The following is a 14,170-nucleotide window of genomic DNA, read 5'->3' on the forward strand; positions in this document are numbered from 1 at the left end:
CTGTTAAGCCTGCAAGTATATATTAATGGTGTTTATGTGGTAAAGCAATAGGTTTGTAATCTAGAAAAGTCAGAAGAACTTTTAGAATGGCTCTTATTGTAATTTAGTGTTCAGATCTGTATGTTGAGATTGAGCAGAAGCCACGATAATCACTCTATGGGAAAGGACTGAAAGGGAAATCTTATTTCATGTATGTGTATCAGGAGAGACAACAGTATATGCAAAATGGAACAGAAGATATATATTATCAGAAATTAGGTCAGGGGTGTCTATGGGAGGACAAAGGGGAAGTATAGAGGCAGCAAGGAGAAAACTAGCAATGGGAAGGAGACATTTAGAATGAAGCCTTTTTTTATTTTATTGCTGACCATTTTGTTTAATCATGGTCACCCACCATGGGGTATGTTGGGTTTTGGGTAAGTGGGATGAGGAACAAAAACATTATATTGCAAATGATTGACCACATGGGGAGAAGGAGTTTCAACCAGGTCATGGATGATACTATAGGACTGGTTTTCAAATAAGTTGTCAGACATAAAAATGGATGTCATGGCAGAAATTGTATTAAACAAATGTATGAAAGCTCTTGTTTAACATAGAAGATATTGGTTAAGTGAAATTACTATGGGTCACAGTTATGTTCATAGCAATTGTATTAGTGCAAGCAATTTACAAACAAAGCATTGGTGGGATTAACACAACAAGAATTTCAGTTAATGTCTAATTAAGCTTCAGATATTATTCTCAGACATAGATGGAAATTGGTCAAGAAATTCTTCTGAAACAATTAAAGAAATTAGATAAAATGTGGTATTTCACTAACAACAGAAAACAATAGTAAAAACTCACAATATTTGGAAAAATTTTAAATTTTTACTAAATTCATTTGTATGAGATAGTTGTTCCTGACAAAGCCAGTGTAAAAAAAAAAAAACAGAAACAATCAAATCTGAATGTTGTTTACTTTTTAATTAATTCAAAACAATTTAAGCTATTGAAGTTTATGTATTATTTGCTATGCAACTATTCAACTTGCTGACTAGTATAATTTTAAAATAAAATCCTCTAATAATGGGAAGACTTGTTTCTCTAAGTGAAAATAAATAGTATATCAAAAATAAAGGATTATGCCATAGGAATCAAATAAACATGATCATAAAAATAAAACAAAACTTGCTTAAGATCATGATGAGGATATTCATCTATTTAAACTTAAAAATATAATTCTTGAAGGATTAAGGTATTATAGATAAGGCTTTTTTCTCAATTAATTAGATAATTGAATACATTTAGCAATAATAGATAAATTGTGTTTAGTTACAATAACCAACCTTGATAATATTAAATAAACATGACAAATCTGCTTATTTAAATATTGAATTAAAGAAACAAAATAATATTCATATTACTAAAATTCATATTTATAAAATTAATATTATAAAATTAAAATATTATTAATATTATATTATAAACTTAAAATATTCCACTATGCAGATAGTTATATAATTTATTTACATTTCTTAATTGCTTTCAGATTTAAAGATACTGTCATAAAATTATATTTTCCTTTCACCCACTAGTCTTTCTATTCCTACTTTCTATTTTTCTTTTAGATTAAGGCATATTTATTGCCATTTATTTTTCTGATCACATATCACTTATATACACTTAAACAGACACAGCATCTGCTAATTCTCCAGTGTTATCCTACACATACAATCTTGACTTTTACCACTATTGAATAAGGCTTATATATTCTTAGCCTCTACCATACTTTTTGATTGATTTGTAATGGAATTTTAATTCCTCTTAGTTTTTTAAATTCCATAAGATACTGTAACTCTTGTGGGCAATATTCATATGAAAATGATTACATACAGTTTTAGCATATTACAGAAAATATTTTTACTTTCCTGAATTTTTGTGGGTTATTTTTACTAGATATGAAATTGTAGGTTCACAGCCTAGTCCTTTGGTTTTAGTTGTGGAGATACGGTGTCCCTGTTCTTTAGCTCTCAATGTTTTCCTTATGAAGACAGTCTTCCCCTTTGAATGTAATGATTGCATTCTCATTTTAATATTTGATTGATATTTTATCAGCTTTGCTACTAAGTATCAAAGCACAGTTTCCTCTGTACTTTTTTCTTCTTGACATTTTCAGTACTTTTTTCTTTTTAAATGTTTTTGGTACTTTATAGTTATGTTTTAACAGTGGGATTCATTTTGACACCAATAATACATACATAGGATATAATTTGCTACATTTTAATCCCCCAGTGCTTCCATTTTCCTTTCATTCCTTGTTCCTCCTGTTCCCTTCCTTCTTCTGGTCTTCCTTCTACATATTTATTGTTTTTGAAATTAGTGCTTCATCAATATATATATATAAAGGTAGAATTCAATGTGGTATATTCATATATGTACATGTGCATCATTTGGGTATTTGAAATCTTCCTGATTTTTTATGTAGGAACTTGTAGCTATAAATTTTCCTCTTAGAACTGAATTGTTATTTTTGGACAATTTTGAAACCATTGAACGTTTCTGTCCTATTATTTCTTATCTTTCTGAGACTACATATAAATATCTATCAATACTAATGTACATGTGTGCACATACATGTGTGCTGGTTTGTGTGTTCATATTTCAAAATTTTCCACTTTTCTGTTACAATTTTTAGTTTTCTATGTTTTAGTTTTGTTATAGTCTTTCAAATTATCTCCCAATTCATTTAATCTCTCCCTGGTACAGTTAACCTGCCATCAATTAAATCACCAATTGAATTACTTTTTAAATCCTGTTTTTCAATTTTAGAATTTATATTTACACTTTCTATATCATTATTGATTCTTTCTCGAAATTATATTACTTTTAAACTTAAGTGTATTTCAAGACCTCTCACAACATTAACTATACATTCTATGAATATGCATCTATTGCATTCTCTCTCTTTCTATTCATTTATTTGATCATTTTTCCTGATGTACTTGGTATCAACTGCATATAAAGTCATATGTGTGAAAAATTATAGAGAAGTGGTATGTGATTACAAATGATATTAACTTCTTCAGTGCAAAATTTGCTTGAAATCAGTAGGCAATTAACACAGGTTAAGATTTATTTAATTATACCATGATTTAATTGTTGGCTAATGTTTATCAATTTTTATGGGGGTGAGCTCTTTATGCTTTATCATCCCAAAAGTGTTCAAGGCCTCTCCTTCTCAGGTATCCTTACCTCCAGTATTTTCCCTCTACCCTTTGAAGGATGACCACTTAATCTCTCATTTCACAGCCACAGATTATGCTAAGAAAATTTCTTAAAGCATGTTCTTCAAAGAAAAACAAGAAAAGTTTAAGTCTTATCTTGCTATATTTCTCTTCTCTTCTGGTTCTTACCTGCTTAATAGAAATAGTACTCTGATGTTTTCAAAGCTATATTTTATGTATTTGATTGCAGTTTATCAGTGGGTGATTTGTTCAGTTACAAGCTATCTCACCAATATTGGAAGCATATGTTCTGTGTGGACATTGAACAAACATTTAGTTTTTCTCTTTTCAAGTCTATCTGTTGAATTTGTTAAAAAGAAATATAATAGTTTTATAATGCAGTAGGCTTCTCAAACAAGATCACCTGGGTTTATGTCTCGACTCCTCCATTTACTCACATGTAATCATAAGAGGTTGATTAGATTTCATTTTATTTTTCTGATATGTTAAAGGAATAATAACTATATCAATATTAAAGATTGTTTTGAAGAGGGAAATATAATGCATGTAAAGCTCTTGGATTTATGATAATCTTGATTATTTCAAATTATTTAACACCATATGGAAAATTTTTCAATTTTTTACATCCGTATTTGCTTTATCTTTCTTAATTATATAGTTCTCACCAATTTGTTGATTATGAAGATTGCCTTATTCTCTGGTTTCTGCAAAATGTACATCTTATATGTAATTGATATGGTCATCAATGGAGTATTTCATTGACTCTCTATAATCCCAATGAAATCGTGTGCAGAATTTTGGGTGTATGCACAGTATACATTAAATTTTTGTGGAAAGAGATCTTACCATTTGCTAAATGTTTAACAGTGTCTGGATGCAAAATAAACTAAAAGTGTTCCAGGTACAATGTATTGTATTCTTCACAAACCACAATAAAGGAAGAATGTGGTGGTTTTTCCTCTCATTGGGAATAAAAAGTTATTCTAGAAAAAAATCTAAACAAAGAATATTTTCCCTTGGTTGAATGAAGTCACAGCACATTTTGTTTTATACCAGAAAATATCCCTTCAACTGTAACATTTGGGGACAATTTCAACATTCACACATGTATATTCTTTCACATCCACACATGTGAACTTCTTATTTTTCGTTAGGGTGAGGAGGCTGGGATTGAACTCAGGGGCACTGGACCACTGAGCCGTATCCCCAGTCATTTTTTGTATTTTATTTAAAGACAGGGTCTCACTGAGTTGCTTAGTGGCCTCACTTTGCTGAGGCTGACTTTGAACTCTTGATCCTCTGTCTCAGCCTCCCAGGCTGCTGGGATTACAGGCATGCTCCACCACGCCTGGCTCTTTATATATTTTTGATTGTACAGTCAACTAATCTGCCATTCCATAATTCATGCATTACTTAATAAATTATATTACATTTTAGATACTAGAATTTTATAGATATTGAGGATACTGAAGTGAATAAGAGATAAGGTCTTGAATGGTATTCTATTCAAATGTGGAGGGAAAATATGAACAAATAGACAAGTGATAATCTTAAATTATACCTAATTTCTGATCATTTTCCATGTTCACACAATCATACCTGTTGTTTTTCTCATTTGGATGTTGCCTTGTCTACCTCAGTTGCAATTTCTCTCTTTTCTCTCCTTCTGAGCAAAGATCTTGACTTAAATCATTATCATCTCTTAACTTGGATTATTGCAGTAGGAATCTTCAAAACATTTGTCCTGGGGCTGAGGTTGTGGCTCAGTGGTGGAGCACTTAGGAATAAGCCTAGCACGTGTGAGGCCTTGAGTTTGATCCTTAGAACCACATAAAAGTAAAATAAAATATTTTACAACTAAAACAAAATATTTAAAAAAAATTTGTTCTATTTCTACCCAGGTCACCTAAATAATATATCAATATAGTCACCTGATTGATGCTGCTAAAACGTATATTAGTTTATTTCCTTCATCTATTTAAAGTCCTCACTAGCTTTCTATTTCACAGAGAGCAAGTTCCGAGTTCACCCAGTGTCCTGGGAGGCTCTGAGTGACCCGTTCACAAAAGTCTGTGACTTCTTATCCTAACGTCTTCCCAACTTCACCCTTGTGCTTCAGAGATTTTGCATTTTCTGTTTTTGTTGGTGCTGGTGGTGGGTTGTTATGCTCACTCTCCCATGTGATCCATGACATCTGCAAACTTTTCTTAAATATTTCTCTATAGGGAGCTTTGCTCTACAATCCTACATCTAAATTATAAAACTCTTCACATAGTATTCTCAATTCTTCTTCATCCCTACTCTAATCTAGTTGTATCTACATTTTAACTCTTTCTCAAACACACTGGGCACATTACTACTTCTTGCGCTATTCATTTAATATACCATCTGCTTAGAATATATTCTTCTAGATATGTAATCGGTCTTCTCACTTTTCTTTGTTGTAGTCTGTCTGTCTTCAAATACCATTTTCTTATTGATGTTTGTATTTGAAATTGTTTCCCTCCTTATCATAGCCAGCATCCTTTTTTCCCCATTTTACTATATTTTATAGAATTTCTCAATATAAACTTATTTTTAATGATTTCCTTTCTCTTCCTTTCTAGAAAAACATGATTTTTTTTTATGATCGCTTGAATTTTTACTTTTTTAAAAATACATTAAAACATAATAGGTAATAAGTTTGCATCAATACATGCATGACAGTGTTTGATATCAGATAGTTTTAAGTGCTAAGGAAATAAAGGTGGAGAAGTGGGAAAGTGGTTACACAGGGGTGTGCTCCTTTATATATATGCTACTAGGGAAGAGATTAAAAAAAACCCCAAAACTGGCTAACATAAAATGGGAATCTGGGGAGGAGTGAGCAGGGGAAAAGAATTCCAGCCATGGGAAACAGTTTTTTACAAATCCTTGGAAGTAGGAGAATCCTTGTCATATTAAAAGAACTTCAAGTAGAATAATATGTTCAGAGCAGAATAAGTACTGGAAAAATAATGAGAAATACCGCCAGAGAGGAAATGTGGCTAAGTTAACAAAGACTTTCATATTACTGAAATAATATTGGATTTTATTCTGGGTGGTTGGGATGCAATAAAAGGATTTTGAGTAGAAGATCTAATTTAGGTCTTGACATTATTTTTCTAGCTGAAAATTAAGTTGATTGGCTAGGATAGAAGAATGAGAACAATGAAGTGGCTTTTGCTATAAAGTAAGTAGAGGATATTGGTATTTTGGACCATGATGATAGCACCAAAGGTGGTATAAATTGGTCAGGTTCCCATTATGATTTCAAGATAAGATAACAATTTCCTCTGTTTAATTAATATAACATTTGCGAGAAAGTTGATAATAAACGATTATTCAAAATTTTTTTGTAGTTAATAGGATGCACATACCATGTTTTGAGGTTAGTAATAACACCAGTAGAAGAAAATTTATCAGATCAGTCAATCCAGTGTTGGATATGGTGAGTTGGGAAAATCTTTTTAACCATCTGAGTCATAAGTTAAGGGCAGAAGTCTAAGGTAGAGAAAGCACTCATGAATCTCCATTTTCCATTTATTGCACTTCAATTTAATGCAAAAGAAAAGAAGGAGGAAGGAAATAAGTGTTAGGAGAAATAGATGGGAAATCAACAAAGCATTTTATTGGTAGTCAAGGCAAAGAAAATGTTTAAAGAAATTAGTGCTTAATTAACCCAAATGATAATAATAGTTAAAGTGACATGAAGACCAAAAATTGACCATTGATTTTAGGAGTATAGAGGAAAACTGGAGACTAAGTCAAAGTGACAGACTACATTTAGAGAAAGTACAATATGCATAGTTGCAGAACGCATCTAAGTTGCAGAAACAGCACTATTGTAGCAGGGTATCCATATCAATTGTCAGTGCTAAACACTGCAACTATCTGTAAGCTGACATGACGTACGTAATAATCACATATGACATTGTAGTTGAGGAAAGTGAATATAACAATGTTAAGTTATTGCTTTAACAGAGTGAATGACTCTTCATAGGAATAGGATATTTTGAATCTGTATAGAAGGTTTATAGTAAGCATTGAAAACATTTTTAAGAGTATAGGCAAAAGTCCATTATTTTAAAAGTTCAAATATAATTTCTCAGGTTATATTATGATATATACTAAAGTAAAAAAAAAGAACAATATAAAGTATCTGAATCCTATAAGGTCCTTTACATTGCCTAGGTATTGTGGGAATTTACTGGACTCTTTCAAAGAGAATTCATTTGATTTGGTTATATCATATCTGAAGTATCAATAAATGCTTCCTACTTTAAAAAAATTTGAGACCATGATTTGTTTCATAAATATGCCTTATTTATTGTTTTAAAGCCAGTATAGAGAAGGTAAGCTAGGTATAAAACAGGACTAAAATTTAACAACACTTTTTTCTGTTTACATTATTGTTTATCAGTCTTAATCTGTGCCAGATTGTATGTAAAGTCTATAAAATAAAGCAACTTAAGCCATTATAGAAGAAACATAATTTTAGCCATTTAGGTTTCACATAATAAAATATATGTAATATTGCTTTGTGAGCAGTAAGATATAAAATCAGAAACTAATTAGAAAATATAGTATTTTATCAACTATATCTTCTGTCATTTTCAGCTTCCTTTTAAATCAGAATTATCTAAAATTAAGGTATCTTAAATATTTTAGATGAATGATCTATTCCGCCTGGTAGATTAATAATAAAAATAAAATGATTTGCAAAGGGTAAGGTTTGACAAGTTTATAACCTATATTAAAATGTAGTAAGACTTTTAGTACTTTCATCAATTTAGATATTAAAAGTCTTCCAGTCGTTCTCAAACTATGATAATGTGAACTTAAATAATGTCTTTCAACCTTTAAAATGTTGATGATCTTTGTATCAGAACAAGTATGTATTTATTGGCTTCTAGTTGCCCTTGAAGCACATGAAAAACTTTATAAACCTATGCTTATAGAGTGATTTACTTTATAATTAATTTGACCTAAGCATATTGAAAAGATAGGGATAATTTTCTAAAGGTCATGTGAACCAATTTTGGTTCATCAGAAACCAGTTTGAGAAAAATGCAAAACTTTCTTTAAATAGAATCATTCAAGTGGTTTATAAAAAATATTAGCTATAATTGCTCATAGATAAAATATACACCTTTTATATTTTGATATAAATTAATTTTTATGTTCCAACTGTTTAGAAATCATGTTGAAAGTTGAATAAGAGATGAAAAAATTATTTCTTTAATATTTAACATCTGATTCTAGAGAATAATACTGTACAGAAATGTGATTTTAAAAAGTAATATTAAATTATCTTATAGGATGCTTTGTTATCTACAAGACAATATAATTTATTTAGTCTTACTCATAAATGACATTATTGCAAATACATTTCTGAAATTGTTAATGCTATTATGCTATTTATTTTAAGATGTTGGGAACTTATATAGTATTCAAAAATATTTTAATTCAATTATTTTCATTAAAGTATGAGAAAATAGTTATGTACATACAACACAAATTTAAAATATTACAGCATACCAATTTATACTTACCTAATTATCTAAAAGCACTCTAGTAGTAGAGCATATAAAATAGGTTTAATAATAATTTACTTTAATGATTGTATTATTTTAATAGTAGCAGAGCTTTTCATTCAAGTCATATACTTACATTTTTTCACACTGCTTTTCATACTGTTTTTCACATTCTTTAATGGTTGTTATATATATATCTTTGAAAACAGTAAATGCATTTCATTATTAAAAATGAACAGGATTGTGATGTTAATTTTTGATGTCAGTATAACAGAATTAAATCATGTTCTCGACAGTCAACAAAGCATTATTTCTGATTATGTGCATGAGGGTATTTTCAGAATAGATGGGCATTTGAATCCATGGATTGAATATAGCACATATGACTTCATCTAATGTGGTTGGACACCACTCAATCACCTAAAGTTCAAGATGAAACAAAAAGGTAGAAGAAAGTTGAATTCAGTCTCTATTTTTTGAGGTTGGAAGAATTCTTTTCTCTTGCCCTTGGATATCCAAACTGCTCGTTCTCCAGTTTTCAGAGTCTGGGACTTCTGTGAGTGGTTCCCATGCTTTCTAGTCTGTAACCTTGGATTTTGGAATGGTAGTTACATCATAAGACTCCCTTATTTCCACCTGGGCTAAATTATGAAACCAGTTTCCCTGGTTCTCCAGAGCTTATAGATGGTGTATCATGGAATTTCTCCGTCTCTCAAATCAAATGAACAAATTCTTCTAATATGTTCCCTCACCTCTCTTTCTCCATATTTACTTAAGATTAGTCAGGAGAACCTTACTACTACTTGGGTATATTCCTATTTCTAAATAGGGCCTCAACTGAATTATAGAGGTTTATTCTGTTTCGAAGGGTAATTCAAGTCTATAAAGATTTGCAACCAGATTTCAAATATATTTTTTTATATAGCAAGTAGAATATTTTCAAGATTTTTTGGATTATTAGTGGTTTGGATGCTTTAATGTTAGCCAGCACAATACTGAATCATTACAATCTTAATGTTTGAATGAATGATTATAATTTAAAGGCACAAACCCTCATCTGCTTTTGGACTTGTGTTTATTTTCTCAAGTGAATTGACCAGAGTAAAATTAGGACCCTATAAGTGCAGGTATGAGAAGATGGGAGGAGGGATGGATTGCACAATAGAAGGGAAATTGATAAAGAGATTTATTGAAAGATTGTCATGTCCACTTAGGTATCTAAAACTAAAATCTCAGCCAGAACCACAGAAGATAGATAATGGAAAAAAAGTGCATAATGGAAGCCTGATGAGAGCACAATTCTAACTTCCTCCCTCCTTAATAAGAGGTTAACTCCAAAGGGCAGTATCTAAAACAGACACAAGTTTTGAGATTGTTGGAACCCAAACTGGCTTAGACAAGGCTTGAGAGTCATATTGTGGGGGACCATGCCAAAGATTAATTGAACTACTGTTGCTTACTGTGTCAGCATGAGTGAGCTGTAGCCCTTGATGCTGCCATTTATTCCATCCACAAAAGACCTAGTTCACATATTTTTGCCTCTATTTGAGCAAGTTCAATGAAAAAGTTGGGATAGAAAAAAATGATTTGAGACTGAGGGATAATATAAATGACAATTTCTTTCATATAAGTTAATAACTATAATCCACAATTTTTATAAATATTTTTCATTGGTTAAAAATGTTCCCTGCCACAGATAATGAATTTGTTTCTTTTGTCTTACTTCAATGTTTTCTGAAGAACATCACTTGACATATCACTAAATGGAAGATGTCTCTGATTATAAAAGTAAAACAAAACCCTCAAAAAATAAAAAAGAAACTTTAGAGTGACAAAGACTGGATATTAATCAAGTATTCATTGGAAACAGAGCATATTTGTAAGTTAGCAATGTAATATTTGTGCTAAAATTTGCATAAGACATTGGACTCTGATAAAGACAGATAACTATAGTCATAATATTTTCCTCAACATTTCTTTGAACATTTTTAGTTTAGGCTAATGGCATCACTGATATATATATATATATATATATATATATATATACACACACACACACACATATGAATATACATAGGTATATTTATATTTTTATTTATTTATTTAATTTTTTTAACATGCTGACCTTCCTCAGATAAAGGCCATGAAACCATATCAGATGACTTTATGAAGGTTTTTTTTAAAAATGGTAACCCAGTTTAACATTACAATTTACAAATCAGAAAAGATAAAAATACTTCCTAAGTTAGTATTTCATCTTACATTACTAATAAGAATGATTTCTAACTTGTATGTAACGAAAATTTTTCAAAATGCAAAATTTAATTGTGACATACAAAAAAGGAGCTGTCTTATAATTGGATAACAAAGATCAATGTTTATATTTGGAATTACCTAAAAACTGATTGAATTAGACTTGTTGAGATGACAACACCAAGATTATTCAAAGTAAAATGATTTATGAAAAATACTAAATATGTAATTCAAAAGTTATTACTATCCTAGAAAGTAGCTTATAAAAGATAAAACTAACTACCTCTTGTATGCAATTAATCTATATACATATAGTCTTACAAATAATCAAAAGAATAATCTAGTCAATTGCCTAGTGTGCTAAAACCCCATATGTTGCATTAACTTCCTTCACATTTGTTTAATTCTGTTACCATAGCAACTAATGTCTTTACTAACAATTACTACTTTGAAAAACAGAATTAAAACAAAATAAGAGTTAACTTTTAAGGCTGTTGTGGTACAAAACAAATTACGGAAAAAATACTTTTTCCAGGAGCAGTGGCATTTACTTTCACCCAAATAAGTTAATAAGTAAAAATATTTTTAAAAATTTTCTTGAAGTACACATTACTGACTAGCTCTCCGATAGAGCAACTAAATTATTATAGTTGGTAGAGTGACATGTACTGTCACATGAAAATTAGTTATTAAGAAATGTGACATTTTGATTTAACAATTGTGTAAAAGACATTAAACCTGCTTAGTAGCTTGCATGGTTTCTATTTTGGAACAATAAGTACTGTCTAAACTTGAGTCTCATATTCTTTTGATTATTTCTTCTTATTTATTTGTGATTATCCAAGTTAAAAATATTAGTTTTTCTTTATCACTCATAAGATAAAGAAAAGTTTCAGGACATCTTTCAAATTGAATGGTTGATAGAATACAGACAGATTGAATGGAATCAACAATTGGTGGAAATTTCCTACATTTTAAATTTCTTATTTGCTATAAACAGAGAGGGACCCTAGGGGCACTTAGATGTCTAGTGGGACTTAAACAATGCTCAATCCGTTCTGATTCTAACTCGCATTATGAATTTGGAAAGTTATTCTCTGTGTTGAACTCTTGAATATTGTTATCACTTCTCTTTAAAACTGTATGGAGAAATGTCAAAATGTTGGGATGTGTAAAGTTTCTGGTTAGGGTCTACAGATATAATGTAATTGCCCTCCTGTAGTGTGTAATTTAATAAAAAAAAAAAAAAAACCCTATTATCTGTTTAAAGTCTCTCTCTCTGAATATATATACATATATATATACATATATATACATATGTATGATATCAATATTGATATAGTTATAGAAGTGTGTATGTGGGTAGGAAAAATATGTAATAAAATATATATAAATAGCAATATAAGATGAGATATTTTGGTTGAATATATGGTACACACATGCACACACACAGAGTACATGCATATATAAATTAGAGGGGAAAGGAAAGTTCTGTTTTAGAAGGATATACAAATTTATTAACTTACACTGAGGAAGTTACAAGGTATACTAATCCAATACCTCAGCATGATTCAGACAAGTAGGTAGCCTTCTCATTAGGGAGGGGAGAATGAGCAATGTAGTCAATATTTTGAGGGAAGTAACTTATTTTTATGGGAATTCAGTGGATTTGGACAACATAAAGTAGCCTGGGACCAGTTCTGTTTGAACTGAAACAAACCATAGAGGAGGCAATGGTTTGTAAATGATTTGCTTTGGAACATTGTATGAGAAAAAATTAGAAGACAGTTGTAGTATGTAAAAAATCAGTCCCAATATGTTGACAGACTTCAGTCTTCCTGTAATATGAATTTAAATCTTTTCTGATTAATGAAATTTCAGTGAGAAGACTCAAGGTAGTGGGTGTGGTGGTGCACACCTGTAATTCCAGCAACTCAGGAGGCTGAGACAGGAGACTTGCAAGTTTAAAGGTCAGTCCCAACAACTAGGGGCTGGGGAGATAGCTCTGTTGGTACTGGTTCTGTCTCAAACTCAGACAACTGAATTTTACCTGTGAAGGTAGGGCAGATGTTACAAAGAGAAAAGAGGGGAAAATGTAAAAAAATAAAATAAAATTTTTAAAAAAGTAAAAAAACTTGCATAGGAGCAAAGGTAAAGAACAGGAGTGAAGTTGCTGGTCATAGAATAAACATACATGACAATGCTAAGACTGGTGTTCTTCTAAGAATAACTGCAAATTCAATTATGTAACACTTGTGATGATTTCATAGGGTAAGCAATTAGGCAGTCTCTACCATTTAGGTGAGGAAACTTTCAGGAAAGTCCTTCACATCTCACACAATGACACATTGCAATATCTGAAGGGATTTACCAGCCAACACTTTGTTCATGTTGATTCAATGAACATGGCATAATTGGTATTTAACGGCAGATGATTTAGGTCCGAGTACACTCTTTCTTTACCTCTCTTGTGTGTCAATTCGACCTGCAAGCTTTAACCAGACATTCACTTCCCATTCACCCTCTTCTTTCCCCAAAGTTCCTGTATCATTTTGTTTCTGATTTCCTGTGTTCCAAATCCTCTCTCTTTTTTAGGTGTCACCTACAGTCATGATACTTTTCTTTAATGACATTTAGATGATCTAACCCCACATTAAAGGTCTTTATCCCTGATGGTGAGAATAAGTTTCTTATAATTTGATGAACAAAGAAACTCATGTATGGTTTTTAGTCTTTATTAGTGCTTTATAGTTATGTGTAAGAGTTGGACTCATTGTGACATAATAATATATACATGGAATTTAATTTACTCCAATTCAGTTCCCTCTTCCTATTTCTCTTCCTTTACTCTACTGGTCTTCTTTTCACTCACTTATTTTATTTTTAATTGGTGCTTTATAGCTATCCATAAGGGAGTAACTCACTGAGTTGTATTTATACACATCTATTGCATATTTTTTTCACGTTCATTCAGCAGTTTCTTCCCAATTCCCATTCTCCTCCCCTCCAATGTTTCTTCTATTCCACTGATCTTTCCTCTATCTCTATATCTATCACTTTCTTCCCTCCTCCCCTTTTGTGACAGCTTCCACATAAGAGAAAAACATTCAGCTCTTGATTTGCTGACTCTGA

Source organism: Sciurus carolinensis, chromosome 5, assembly GCF_902686445.1.
Source record: "Sciurus carolinensis chromosome 5, mSciCar1.2, whole genome shotgun sequence".
Classification (NCBI taxonomy): domain Eukaryota; kingdom Metazoa; phylum Chordata; class Mammalia; order Rodentia; family Sciuridae; genus Sciurus; species Sciurus carolinensis.